The sequence below is a fragment of the Nicotiana sylvestris genome, chromosome 8 (assembly GCF_000393655.2).
Source record: "Nicotiana sylvestris chromosome 8, ASM39365v2, whole genome shotgun sequence".
NCBI classification, from domain to species: Eukaryota; Viridiplantae; Streptophyta; class Magnoliopsida; order Solanales; family Solanaceae; genus Nicotiana; species Nicotiana sylvestris.
The window spans coordinates 141,739,990-141,754,061 of record NC_091064.1 but is presented as its reverse complement, the minus strand read 5'-3'; positions in this window follow the sequence as shown (position 1 = coordinate 141,754,061).

The window sequence follows — 14,072 nt, the reverse complement described above, 5'->3', positions numbered from 1 at the left end:
CAAGAAAAGCTGCCTTTATAGGCAAGTTATTAGGGCAGACTTAGCTTGCACTTTGCCCCCTTTTAATTTTGTTTTTTGCTTAAGTGTACCTAGCTTAAATTCCAGAAATTCACTTTAATCCCTACCCCCAGCTTCCTGGAAGCTTCCCATTCAGTTACACTCAAGATTCCTTAGTCCAATTCCCTAGACTATCCCTCGAACCCTGATTATTTACTCTAGGAACCCAAATGGGTCACATTGACCCGATATTTAAACCAAAACATGGGCTCAATTTGGACCCAATGACCTAAATCAACCCCCTTGGGGTGAGGTCTGCAATGGCTTCAAAGCCCAAACAACAAGATGAACTGAATCAAATCAGTCAACAAACAAAGGGCAAACACTTGAATGATTTCGAGAATTAAAACCAACACTAATCAACTGATTATTACACACAAATAAGAAAGAAATTAACCAAGTCATTAAAATAACCCTAATTAAATTAACTAGGTAACTAAACGAGATATAAAGTCAGAACTTTAAATGGGCTGATAACATAACTAAGGAAGCAGAGAACAACTTTCACAAAGAAAGACGAAAAATAAAAACAACTAACAGAAGATAGTTTAAACCCGGAGGATTGGTCGAGTTTCAACCAGACTAGTAGAAGAAAATTAAACCAAAGAAAAGGGAAGGAGAGGAAAGAAATAAAATAGTAAAAGAAAGAACAGACAAAAGAGGGGAAGCGAACCTACCGATTCAGACTCAAAATCTATCGGAGACACAGGGCCTAACAGAACTGATGCCGGCCGTTTGAATCCAAACTTCAAAACTAGAAGAACAGCCCTTATGACCATGCATGCACCAGGTCCGATAGAAAAAAGGGCTTTTGAACTTTCAAGGCTCGAACTCAGATTTAAGATTCGAGAAGCTCCGACAAGATTCGGGGGAAACGGAGTGAGGATTCGGCATGAGGGGGTCGTAATGGCTATGTGGTGTTAATCTGGGGTCATTCGGGTGAATTGGAGTTTTGGGTCTTTCTCTTCGATTCAAGATTCGAAGAGTTCTGTTGGGATTCGAGGGAAGGGTTTTGGAGATTTGTGAAGAGGAGAAGGAGGGGAGTCTATGGCATTAATTTGGGGTCTATCGGAGTACCGCCGCCGGAATTGACGATTTCCGGCGGGCGGTTCCGGTGGAGGCGGTGAGGTCTACGAAGGAGATGAGAGGGGTAGGGGGGAATGTTTCAGACATGTTTATACCAATTAGACTCCACTTCCGGGCCGTTTGATCAAATGCAATCAATGGCCCAGATATCATGGTCATTTAAACGGGGTCATTTGGATAAATGGGGGGGGGGAACCGGACCGGGTCAGGGGGAAATGGGCCATGCCAAACGGGTTTCAGGGGGTGGGGGGAAATGTTTGGGCCTGGGGTTTGCAGCCCAAGCAAACCTCTTTATTTGTTTTCTTTTCTTTTCTTTCTTTTTTCCCTTTTTTTCAATTTTCTTTTAGTTTCCTTTTAAATCAAAATTAAAAATAATCCTAAATTAATCACTAATCAAATTATCCTATTACATTATCCTATTCAAAGAAAAACTACCAAAATTAGAAATTAAAAATTAAAAGTGCAAAATCAACTATATTTTTGTAATTTTTCCATTTTTATAAAACAAACTAATTTGCTAATTAATCCTAAAATTTAGAATTAAATCATATATGCAAATGCAACATATTTTGTATTTTTCGTTAATTAAATAAAATAAAATGCCACGAAAATCCACAAAATCGCAAACACCGAAAGAAATTTTTTTGTTTTGAATTTCTGAGAGTAATTCATATAGGGCAAAAATCACGTGCTCACACATACTAGTGCTATTCGATGGCACTAACGTCCCTTTAGTTGGGGGCGCTATATCTTTAAATGGATGTAGGTGGTTCTATAGCAGGCAATGTTGGTCGCAGCTAGTGATGCATCTTCCTTTCAGCCGATTTGGTGAGCCCCACTTCATTTCGTGGTCTTGTACCATTGTTTATCATGTACTTTGTAATTAGAGGTATAGCTGGAGCCTTGTTGCCGGCATTTCCATATTATTCTTCAGTTATATTTAGAGGCTCCATAGACAGGTTGTGGGTGGTGTTTGGTATTGGAATTAAATTAGAAATATTGGTATTTGGCAAATATGTTTTCCTCCATATCTATAAAAAATTTCACATTTTGGATACTATGGTTGAAATGGCTAATGAAAACAAAATGGAAGTTGTTAATGAAATATTTATAAAGTATGATTAATGGAGTCCATCTCCTCCTTATTCATAAATTAGTTTGGGTAATATAAAACCTAACAGGCTTGCTCAGTCGGGTTTACTCGGTTGAGCGCCGGTCGCTCTCCTCGGATTTTGGGGCATGACAAACATGGTATCAGAGCCTAAGGTTTTAAAGTGTCCTAGGATGTATCGTAGCCGTGTCTAGTAAAGTCCTTCTTATCAGTGTGTTGTTGACCATATCTATAAGTTGGAGGCTATTTGGACATTTAGGAATTTCACCCTTCTTTGATACTCCAGATCGTGTAGTAGAAACCCAAGATAGGGAGTTAATTTCTCGCTATGTCTTACTCTCAAGCTGAGTATTCTTGAAACTATAATCCATGCGTTTGAAGCTGTAAGGAGGGATTGATCCCACCATTGAGTCCGAGTGGATTGCCCAAGGTCTTCTTAGGAGAATGTGTTAAGCCATGGAGGGATTGGTAGATCTTATTGCTAAGGGGAGTACCCTTGTTCCTATTAATGTCACTGCACCACCAGATCATGTAGTATATTAGTATGTTACCAATAATGTTACATATGTGGAGTCAAGGTGCATCAGTTAAAGCACTGCCCCGCCAATCTAGAGTCACTAAGTAAGTGACCCATTAGTACGCCATTCTGAATGCCACATACTTTTCCTTATTATATATGTACATATGTATTGGGAGCCTACATAGATATGGTATTAACAAGAATCTAAATCACAAAACATTGCATGCACCTTCTCTTTGAAGGAGACATATTATTCACAAAGTCTCCCGATCACAGTTATCTTACTTACAGCCTCCTATGGAATTGAGCTCTATAATCATGTTCCTGAATTGAGTTATAACACTATTGATACTTCCCACTTTCTTTTCCTAAATTCTCAATAAGGGACTGTTCGCGATGAATTTCTTACAAAAACTTTTTATTTAAATGAACATCTACTCGCTTGTGCCTATGCATGCACCATCGTAAAGTTTACCTATGTGGTGTCAAGCTCCACGAAAAGCATCCCAGTGTTGCGATCCTTCTTGAGTCACTCTTTTTCTCACAGGTGTATATGGGTTCTATGGTTTGAACAGTCACTCTACTCTCTTGCGAGTATCATCATGAAACCTTCTCACCTATCATATCTTAGCAATATAAGGCTATATAAGGGCCTTCTAGTAATATAAGGGCATATCTTAGCACCTATCATATGGTGAATGTCAATCAAAATGGTCATTGTACGAATTAAGCCTCTCTGAAAATTTAGATCCTCACATCTCTGTCATAGGAAGATCATGTGTCTCCATCGTGGTATAACTTTTGTGTCCATTTGGGACATCCCGTAGCAAGTAGCTCACTTGGTTTCTAGTATTGTGGTCGCCCATGATGTGGTCTTGTATTGCAGTCTGGGAGTTAATATAGCAGAAGCATGTAGCTCATAACAAATGATTATTTTCTCTTTATACCTCCACAACGTGTAATTGTATTCCTTAGTTAGTGAATTCATTGTGCTAGTTTCCCAACAGTTGTTCGATAACCATGAGAGAACATGCCCTTCTATGTGTCACTATGACACTTCCTTTCTCAAGTCAAAACCCATGGAGAGTTCATCATGAACATTTGTAAACCTTCCATGATTATTTTGTACTGTCTCATTGAGTTTAGTTGTCTTTACACCCTCGACTTCTAGAATTTTTGACTATGTCGTTGTCATGTGCGGGGAGTTTTGCTACCCTTGGTATTTCACCTTCTTGGCTGGATAAGAGTGTTATTTGTCTTCTCCCCGGAGTATCGGTTTAACTATTAGGACCCCTCTAACCAATACATGATTTCATCCCAATATTAAGATGTCCTAGCTATGTGGTTTCACTCGTGAAAGGTTGAGGTTAGATGCCATCAGATTTTTGCACATATCGTGGGCTTGTGGCATAGATTCCTTGTGTCAGTTAATGATAGAAGTGTAATTCAACTTCATGTACTTTGAAACCCATATCGAATTCAAGGTGCCAATATTCTCATTTTTTGATAAATTGATTTTCCCTACACTCTAGGAGACGACTAGGTCATATACTTGAATATTCCTCCTTAATGATTCCTATTGCCAAGGTACTAGTTACCCATATGCCTCATTTGTCTAATAATTAATGTCGTCACAATGATTAACCCTGTCAGCATTGTTAGTAGTAATTTTCATGTCCCTTAGCATATAACCTTAGGAAGTACTCTGTTCAGCGCCTTAATGGATTGCTGAATAATTCCAGCCCAATCTTGAACTCCGTTGCTCCTCATTGTATTAAGTCTATTGGGTATTGAAGGTTCAAACATGCCAAAAAGGAAGTATCCCCATGTGGTCCCATATATTCGATATGTAATTTTATCGTCAGTTTAAGATAGCACATCTTGGTGTAATCGTTGAAGGTCATCAAAGGTTTAGTGTGGGTGTTCGCGTAGAGATTTAGGATTTAGGAGGGGCGAACAGATTATTCCCAATATTTTCCTATGAAGATGTTAGGTGAGTTGATAATGAAGGCTGCATAAGTGTATATCACATTAGGCTGCACTAGAAATATGAAGTTTCCCCATAGTTGTTCCCCATATATTTTGTGTTATCACATGTCTATGTCTAAGAAGGTAGTTGAAGATCCTTTGTATATCATTTCGATGGAAATTGCTAAAGGTGGAGGTAATTGATAGTTGGCTTATGAAGGGTATCTATTTGTCATCCTTGTTAGGTAAGTTTGGGGGTGGAGATTGTATCTGTGAAAGTGTTATGGCAAAATTTGTATGTATAAGAGGCCACAATGAAGGTCGAGAGTGATGTGGAAATAAGGTATTTTTTCTTGATTGTATAGAAATTGGTTTTGACTTGAAAGATACCTTCTAGGTATTTTCATTTAAAAATGTGCAGTCCGGGTATCATCGTGATAATGTGGTGCTTGTAATGCTGAGGTTCTTGTTATTGATATATACATTATAGTACTTTGTCGAGTTGTGGATGTGTTTTTAGGTGGTTTTGGTGGTTCTCTGACAGGTGGATATGCCTAGTTACAAAGGAGACTCTGCCGAAATTTCTGAAAAATTTGGGAGTTAGTCAAAATTTAAGGAATTGAGGTAGGTTAGAAAGAGATTTATTATGTTAATCATTTAAGTCGGAGTCTACTCCTCATTCGAGGATGAATGATCCTAAGGGGGGGAATGTAAGGCCCCAGAAAAATTTCGCTAAGTAAACTAGGATTTCGTGGTGCCATGTATGCTAATAATAATATTTTATGTGCTATTACCATGGTGGGCATCAATTGGACTTGGTAAATAAGTGTACAAGTCTTGTGGTAAGTAATTTCGGGCCCAAGAAAAGGCCTAAGGCTAAGTCAAATTTGAAAACTTCATGATAGGCTAAGATTTCAAATAAGTTCGCACAACTCCCCACGTTGAACGAGCATATCTAAATATGTATAAGGTTTTATGTGATGAACAACCTCTTATATTAAAGGTCATCGAGAATAGTTTCCAATGCTTCAAACCGTTCATCATTTGGACATTCCTACACAAAGTTATGATCAAATTACCAAAGGCTAGAAAAATGTGATCATGTGTCAGATATACGATCGCAAAAACCATTATGCGGTCCGCATACTCGATTTGAGATCGCAAACTGGACAAGTGTAGCCTAGTTTAGGACACAGAGTTTTGTGACACGTTTGCGGCCAGCATACCCATTCTGCGGTCCATTATGCGATCGCAGACTCGACTTCGGAGGGTTAATCTTCCTATTTTTATTACCTGACCCCATTTCAATATATAGGCTTTGGGGTTCATTTTGGAGACATTTCTTACTGATTTTAGAGAGAGATGAGAGCATATAGACAGAGAAAGGAGAGTCCTAGCTTCATAATCATCCAAATTTTGCTCAAGTCTTCAAGAATCAAAGAAGCAAATCACATGTTCTTCATCTAAGAGATTAGGATTTCTAGAATTTCCGAAATGTTGTTGTAACTTAAGGAAAGCTTAAACAAGGTATGTATGTCTAAAACCCCATTTTTAGAAATTGAGCTCTATTGATGCTTGTGTTGTAGTAAGACTGAACTTTGAATTCTTGCTTTGATTGATACTTTACATGAATTGGTGTTGTGACCCTATATTTGTGAAAGATGCATTCCTATATGATCAATGTGCTATTCTTGATAACTTAAAAAGGGTGCAAGGAATATGAATCATGTATTGAAATGCTAAGACCTTAAATTGAGATTTGAGCTGCATATATTATGCCAAAATATGTGAAATCCTCTATGTATAGTGATGTTTGAAGTAATCAAATGAATTTGGGAAATAGAGTGTGACCAATGTGCCGAGAACTTGAATTATAATTTTACCTGGTGATGCCTATGACATGAGAAAATATGAAAGAGATTATGAAATGAGTCTTGACTTTGCTTTCCATAAATGACTTCAATAATAAAGTGCCCTAAAGGCTTTGTACACAATTTATGCCATAAGAGGTTGTTCGAGATAATGTTTTGCCTTATGAGTACATCCAATGTGATCCGAGTTGTTACATACTTCGATGTTGAAATTGTATATTGTCATGATTGGAAAAGACTAATTCAAGAACAATTGGTGTAATTGCTTTTTTTTTAGCATCCGCTAGGCAAGCGCCTAGGGCTAATTTTTTATTAAAAAAAGAAAAATAAAAATACAACAATTAGGAAGAGTAGAAATAAGGGGGACAATAGCGCCGGTATTGTTACACAAATGCCTTGGCTATATAATCACTCCTCTGCGCCTCACACTGCCTTATGAGGACAGCCTCTTGTAGAGGATTCATGGTGTAGTTATCGGCAACGTCTCACGAGGGTATATAATCTCATAGCCGTGTGGATAATTTCCAAAGGCATAGGACCAAGGCAACACAAACCGGGCTAAATCTTACCTTACTAATCCTATTGAGGCATACAATAGCCTCGCGAACTAACAAGCATGTAAAAAATATGAACTTGAAAGGATCAAATATTCTATGATCATCAAAGAGTTTATAACATACTCTGTGATGATATTACAGATGAGGATACTAAGAAAGTGGTAAAATAAAATGTAGTACCCATTTGATTCTTGTCCCTTCTTTTCCAAACTTGTAAAATCTTCAATTTGTAATTCTTTGTTGATTCCCTCAACCGTGTGCAAAATGTATTCAAAAATCATCATTTCCTTTTTGAACGGTTGGACCTCGTAGAAGTAGTTGGGGCATCCTTCTTTTGTTTGGAAACTCTCATTGGAGGTCGCCTCATAATTCCTTTATCACTCACCTTGCCTTCCCAGCTTTTATCTCTTATACGAATGTTGTGATTTGGTCCGATGCACGAGGGTGATACATCCTGTTGCCTACACAGTGCAAAAGTTGGATCGTCTTCTCTTGCTAAATTCAAGTGTATCCCCAAATTCACAGATTGTGAAGCATTGGCACTCAGCATTGATTCCAAATAAATTCTCTCATCGTTTGACATAACTTGACTGGTTGTAGCAATTTGCTTCTATCCAGATGTTGGTGTTGTGACTTGTCGATGACCTATAGGACTATCAGCTGGAATAAGTTGTTGTTGTCCAGCATACGTCGAAGTCGATGCCAATTTGGACATTGTTGTTGTTTTTTGACCATAAGTATATATAACAGGTGAATTGTTTGGATCAAGCTGTTGCTGCCCAGATTGATTTGCGTCTAGCACTACAATCGAGTTGGCTTCAAGTACATTTGTGCCATTTCATTGCTGCATCGCATCGAGCCAAACTCTATCCTTGTGTTGCTGTCCATCTTTTGGCACCTGAATTACTGACTGTGGACTGTTTTCAATTAGCTGTTGCTGTCCCGGATTTGGTGCTTCTTCATGTCGATCACAAATAGCAGTAGGAGTGTTTACAATTTGCTGCTTCTGCCTTCCAGATTTCTTGTTTGCTGCCTTTGCCTTCGAGCTAGTAACCACTGTGCTCGTTTCAATCTGTAGACTGCATATAGTCTGCTTCTGTTGTCCAGTCATGAAGCTAGTAGGAAAATGTTGCTTCTTTCCTGCAATTGGATGCAGTAGTGCCTCACATTGAGTGCGTGCACGCTGTTGTTGCATTCCAGGGGAATGATCATGAGCATAAGAAGCTTCTTGACTGCGTCGCTGCTGCTGCCCAGATTGTTGTTCAATGGAATCATCAAGCTATTCATCCACACTATTTTCCCAATGCTCCTCTTCTTCATACTCATCTCGATCTGCCTAGGCTTTACTCCTTGGCATCATTCGATTTGAGCCATTTACTGGTGCATCTGAAACTTCTGATTTCTACTTTTTTTGTACACTTTGTGGTGTTTTTGGATGGCTTGTTCTTGGTGTTGCCTCACGTTTAAAGCCTGTAATATCTAATCCAACACCAGCAGTAGCATTTGCATGCATAGCTGTTGCACCAACAAAAATATCACTTTGAATCCCAGATGGCCCAGTGACTTGTGTAACCACATCAAGGTTGTTTGAGACAGCTCGATCATCAGATGCCTGTAAAGATACAACAGAAGCTGTATTCATATTAGCGTTCAATGGAACAGTAGCATCCAAAGCTGCATAATACTCAGCAGAAGTACTGGACACCATTGTCCATTTTGCAGCCTTGTTATCACTCTTTACACCCTCCTTCAAATCATCAGTAGCTCCAGGTTGTACACCTGCTATTTTTCTATTTGCAGCAGTATGTTTATCAACCTTAGACACCACTCGATCAACCATTTCATTCAATAGAGGATCATCAGTTTTGTTTTCTATAATTGCACCAGCTTGGCCTGTATAAAGAAGCACATGTGCACTAGGTGTTCGATGCCCAACTTCATCAAATCTTTGCCTATCCTCTAGTCCTTTAGTAGCCCCTGCTGCAGCACGATCAAGCACAGGATCACTGGACAAAATAGCATTATCTGCTGTCACAAACTTATGTATTGCCAATGCTGTAGCAGCAGGGACAGCAGTTGCACCATTTATAGCATCAATATCAACATGTTTTTTCAACATTGCAGCAGTCCTAAATTGATCAAAACCTTCAGCACCTTTTACTATTGCTTTCCCCACAGGTGTAACAGGCACAACAGTATTTACCTGTGCCAGACTACCCTGCTCAAATCCCTGCCCCCTTTCAGTTTGTGCGTTTGGAAATTTAGCCTCTACATTGACAGTCTGCTTTGCATGATAAGTAGCATCTTTTAATGCCTCTGTTACAGCTTTCATTACATTAGCTTGGCCATTAACATCTTTTGATCCAACTTGTTTTTCAAAGTCAGTTAGCAGCAGCTGCTGCTCGACTACTTTCATCTTTGCTGCTTCATCGAGCAATTGTTCTGCACTTTTAGTATTGAGAAACTCCCTAGCATCACCTTCTAATTTCTCAATACTGCCCAGCCCTTCAATTTCATCCACTGACGCAACTTCTTCGTTAGTTTTCTCCATCCTCCAATGACACGATTTTACGTCATGTCCTTGATGATTAAAGCAGGTGCAATCTTTTTGGATATTATCATACACAATCTATTGATAATGTTCAACTAACTTCCCAGAATTTTTATCCACAATATTTATCCTAACTCGCATAGGATGTTTAGCCAGTAAATCAAGTAACACCTTAACTCTGGCCTTACTTGGTCGAGTTCTATCTTGTGTCGCTTTGTCTACTGCTAAAGGTTTGCCAACTGCTGAAGCTATGGACATTAGAGACTTCTTGGCAAAGAAATTTGCAGGTAAATCAAGAAAGGAAATCCAAGCAACTGACTTTGGAGTTTCTTCTCGCGGATTAAAACCAATTGTCCATGGGAACGATCTAAAGAAAAACTCATCGCCCTTCGATTTAACATAACCTTTGGATCTTGATAAAACTTGAACAAAATCTTCAAATAAATCAAACCTTACCAGTACATGTCGATATTCCAATTGTCCAATATTAAAGTAGCCTTTGACATCAAATTGTTTGGGTATCAATTGTTGCAGCTCCTGAAGATTAGGTTTTCCATACGAGAACTTAAGGATGATTGCTTGATGTAAACCTTCTTCGATGGTGAATGCATTTATCTCTTCAATAGTGAAATCCACAGTAGGTTCACCATGTTCAAACGTGACTGGACATAGCTCGAGTTTTGACGAATTTACGGCAGAATGCTTTCCTTGTAGCTGCGATAAATATGACTGCTTTGTATTGCTTTTTAGGCGTGTTTCTGTACTGATTTGGATGGGCTCTAACACAGCTTGAGACTGGGGAGATACGAAAACATCCATGGATGCTCAAAACCCTAGGCCTTTAACGGATTTGGAAGCCATTGATTCAGGCGATTAGTAGATTGATTTGGAGTCCTCAAGAGTAATATTTGAGTAGAATCTGATCCACACGTTATGAATCTAATAAGATATAAAATTTGTAATTGATTGTTTATGCCTCTGATGTGTGTTTTTATTGTGGTTTGGTGTGTCCCCTCCTTTTTGGGAGAATTCAATGTGATTAAAGTTCCATTGTTAATAAACTTGAGGTGTATGATTTCTGAAATATTGTATATGCCCATGATTCATGATTCCTCTCATGTATACTTGACATCTTGAATTGAATGGCTTGTTGTTGAAAATGATATTGATGTAAAATATGTGGAAATGAGGTGAAATGTGGGAAAGAAGAGATTGAGTTATGAAATGCGGCCTAGTGCCAAGAATGATGTGAAGCGTTGTGGCCCCAAGTGCTGATGAAATGATATATGTGAAACAAAATGATTAATGAGAAGGGAACAACGCCTTGGTAAGGCGGCTTAGCCGATCGGGCCGAGATCGAACTCCGCTCAATATAGCGGTGGTATTGTGAATGAATTCTGAAAAAAGGGAAAATGAGATTGTGATTGCGGTATATGTCTCAAATGAGGCAACCTAGCCGATCGGGTCGTGATCAGACTCCGCTCAGGAAAGCGGTGTTATTATGAATGATGATGAACAATATCAAATGCCCCAACCTAAAGCTATGGGAATTATGTGAAAGTCATATGATTCTTCAATTTGATGATGTGGTGATTGTTAAAGCTTTTGATTGACCTTTATGATTTCTTTATTCTTGTTTGATAGTTCTTTCTAATGAGAAGTTGTTTATGATTTCTTTGCTCTTGTATGATAGTTCTTTCTAACTAGATGGTGTTTAGTTATACATACTGCTATTCGATGGCACTAACGTCCCTTTTGCCAGGGGCGCTATATCTTTAAATGGATGTAGGTGGTTCCATAGCAGGCAGTGTTGGTCGCAGCTAGTGACACATCTTCCCTTTCAGCTGATTTGGTAAGCCCCACTTCATTTCGGAGTCATGTACCATTGTTTATCATGTACTTTGTATTTAGAGGTATAGCCGGAGCCTTGTTGCCAGCATTTCCATATTATTCTTCAGTTATATTTAGAGGCTTCGTAGACAGGTTGTGGGTGGTATTTGGTATTGGGAATTACATTAGAAATATTGGTATTTGGCAAATATATTTTCCTACATATCTATAAAAACATTTTGGTTACTATGGTTGAAATGGCTAATGAAAACAAAATAGATGTTGTTAATGAAATATTTATAAAGTATGATTAATGGAGTTCATCTCCTCCTTATTCATAAATTAGTTTGGGTAGGATGAAACCTTACAGGTTTGCTCAATCGAGTTTACTCGGTTGAGCGCCGGTCGCGCTCCTAGAATTTTGGGGCGTGATAGTTAAGTTACTTTAGACACCTACACATATGTTCAATGAGACATCTTTCTTGATTTGTGGCCTTGTGCCACGTTTCTTTTGGGCATAATTAGTTAAGTTTTGTCCGCTTATTAGTTAACTGAGGAATATTTTTTTACCCGGTAATTAATCAATTGCCCGCATAATTTAAAAATTACCACAAATTACTTAAAATTCTATTTATTGTTAAAATACTTCATATATACTTTATATATTATACTACTGTGGTCACATGGTACCTTGGATGGTACTAGTTCATAATTATCGGGTATTATCGCTCGACCCATTTTTTATTATAAATTGGCCACTTTCAATGAAACTCTTTTTTTTTAATCCGTGTACTCCTTTATCCTTCATAACACTTATTTATCGCTTGTTATAAATAGCATAAGTACGTTAACATCAAGATGATCTCATCCCCGAGTGTACGTTGGTTAACTAAAAATGAAATTTTTAACGTATGAAAACGCGAGATGTAACATGATCTTTGGTTTTTGAAATGTTATTCTTAACCTTAGGTGGGTAATATTGCAAGCTTAGTGTCATTTTAAGGTGTGACACCTTTCAAGCCAATATTATGAGTCATTTATTTTTAATATGGGGCTGCCACATCATACTATTTAATGTTTATCCAATATATATCTCCAATTAATTAGGTAATGTCCCGTTACCCAAATATTAACCAATTACCCACATAATTAAGAATTATCTCATCTTACTTAAAACACTACTTCCTTTTAACATACATTGTACACCTTACTATCATGGCCATGGTGTATCTTGTATGGTCCTAGTCCATAAGTACCGGGTATTTTAGCTCGGGCCGTATTTTATCTCAAAATATCAAACTTCGACAAAATTCATTTTCTTCGACTTGCTTCCCATCTCATCTTCACGAATTTACTCATCACTTGTGAAATAGCATAATCCTTATAATCTCCGAATAATCTTTTCCTTGTACTGATGTCAATTACCTTACAACAAATTCAACCTACAATACTACAGGATGCAACATCGTCATAATTTAATACTGTGAAGCATAACATTATCGTAATGTAATACTACGAGGCATAAGATCATCGTAATATAATACTGCAGGATGTAACATTATCGTAATATACTACTGCAAGACGTAACATGATCGTAATATAATACTGCATGACGTAATATTGCGGGACGTAACATCATCCCCCCTTTATAACATTTGTCCTCAAATTTTGACTATTGCTCTTATCATTTTTATATCATATAGCTGTTGTAAATATATTAATACTCTCCTTGCCATTTAGGCAGTTGTTCTAAAAATAGATCCAAAGGCTAGGGCATTCCCCCCTTTAGGCTTTTTTCCCACACCATGACTTGTGATCGAATTCCATCCAATCTCGTAACTGTTGCTACCTTCTATCATGCAGCCTCCACGATACTAACCTTGTAAGTATGCCTATGCGACTCTACTCCCCTTTTTCCTCAAGCTTTTAGCCAATCTTCTAGGACTTACTTTGTAAACATATACACGGCTTAATAGGATGCCTCTCTGGGCATCTATAGGTGTACTGAAGTTCTTCGCTCGGTACTTTATAGAACTTGCAAATATGGCTATATCTTATTCCATAGACCTGGTTATCCATTCATATGACTTTACAACATATATGTAGGTCATGTTATACCATAATTCTTACTTTGATTTATCGTTACTGAGGTTTTCAACCAACTCCAGGTTACTCTCGTTGCTTATCCTATATGCATAAAATGAAGTCTTTTAACGCTTCTTCATTACTGTTCATCTTAAGACTGATGGCCTAATCTCATATTGTACTTTGTAACTCGTGTTCATCTATTGTTGATTCACCTCAATATTGATCTACAATATACCACTGATAACTTGGAACCTCTTACGTAATCACTAGGGATTATGTTGCATCGTGGAACATTTGAAGTGATTTTTCTGATCCACCTGGGTGATATGATATTATACTTCCATAACTGTATTTCATAGCATCCTAATATGACACACCTTATGTGGTTATTTTAATCCTATCCCATTCATGAAATCTCTATCTTTTCTTTGTC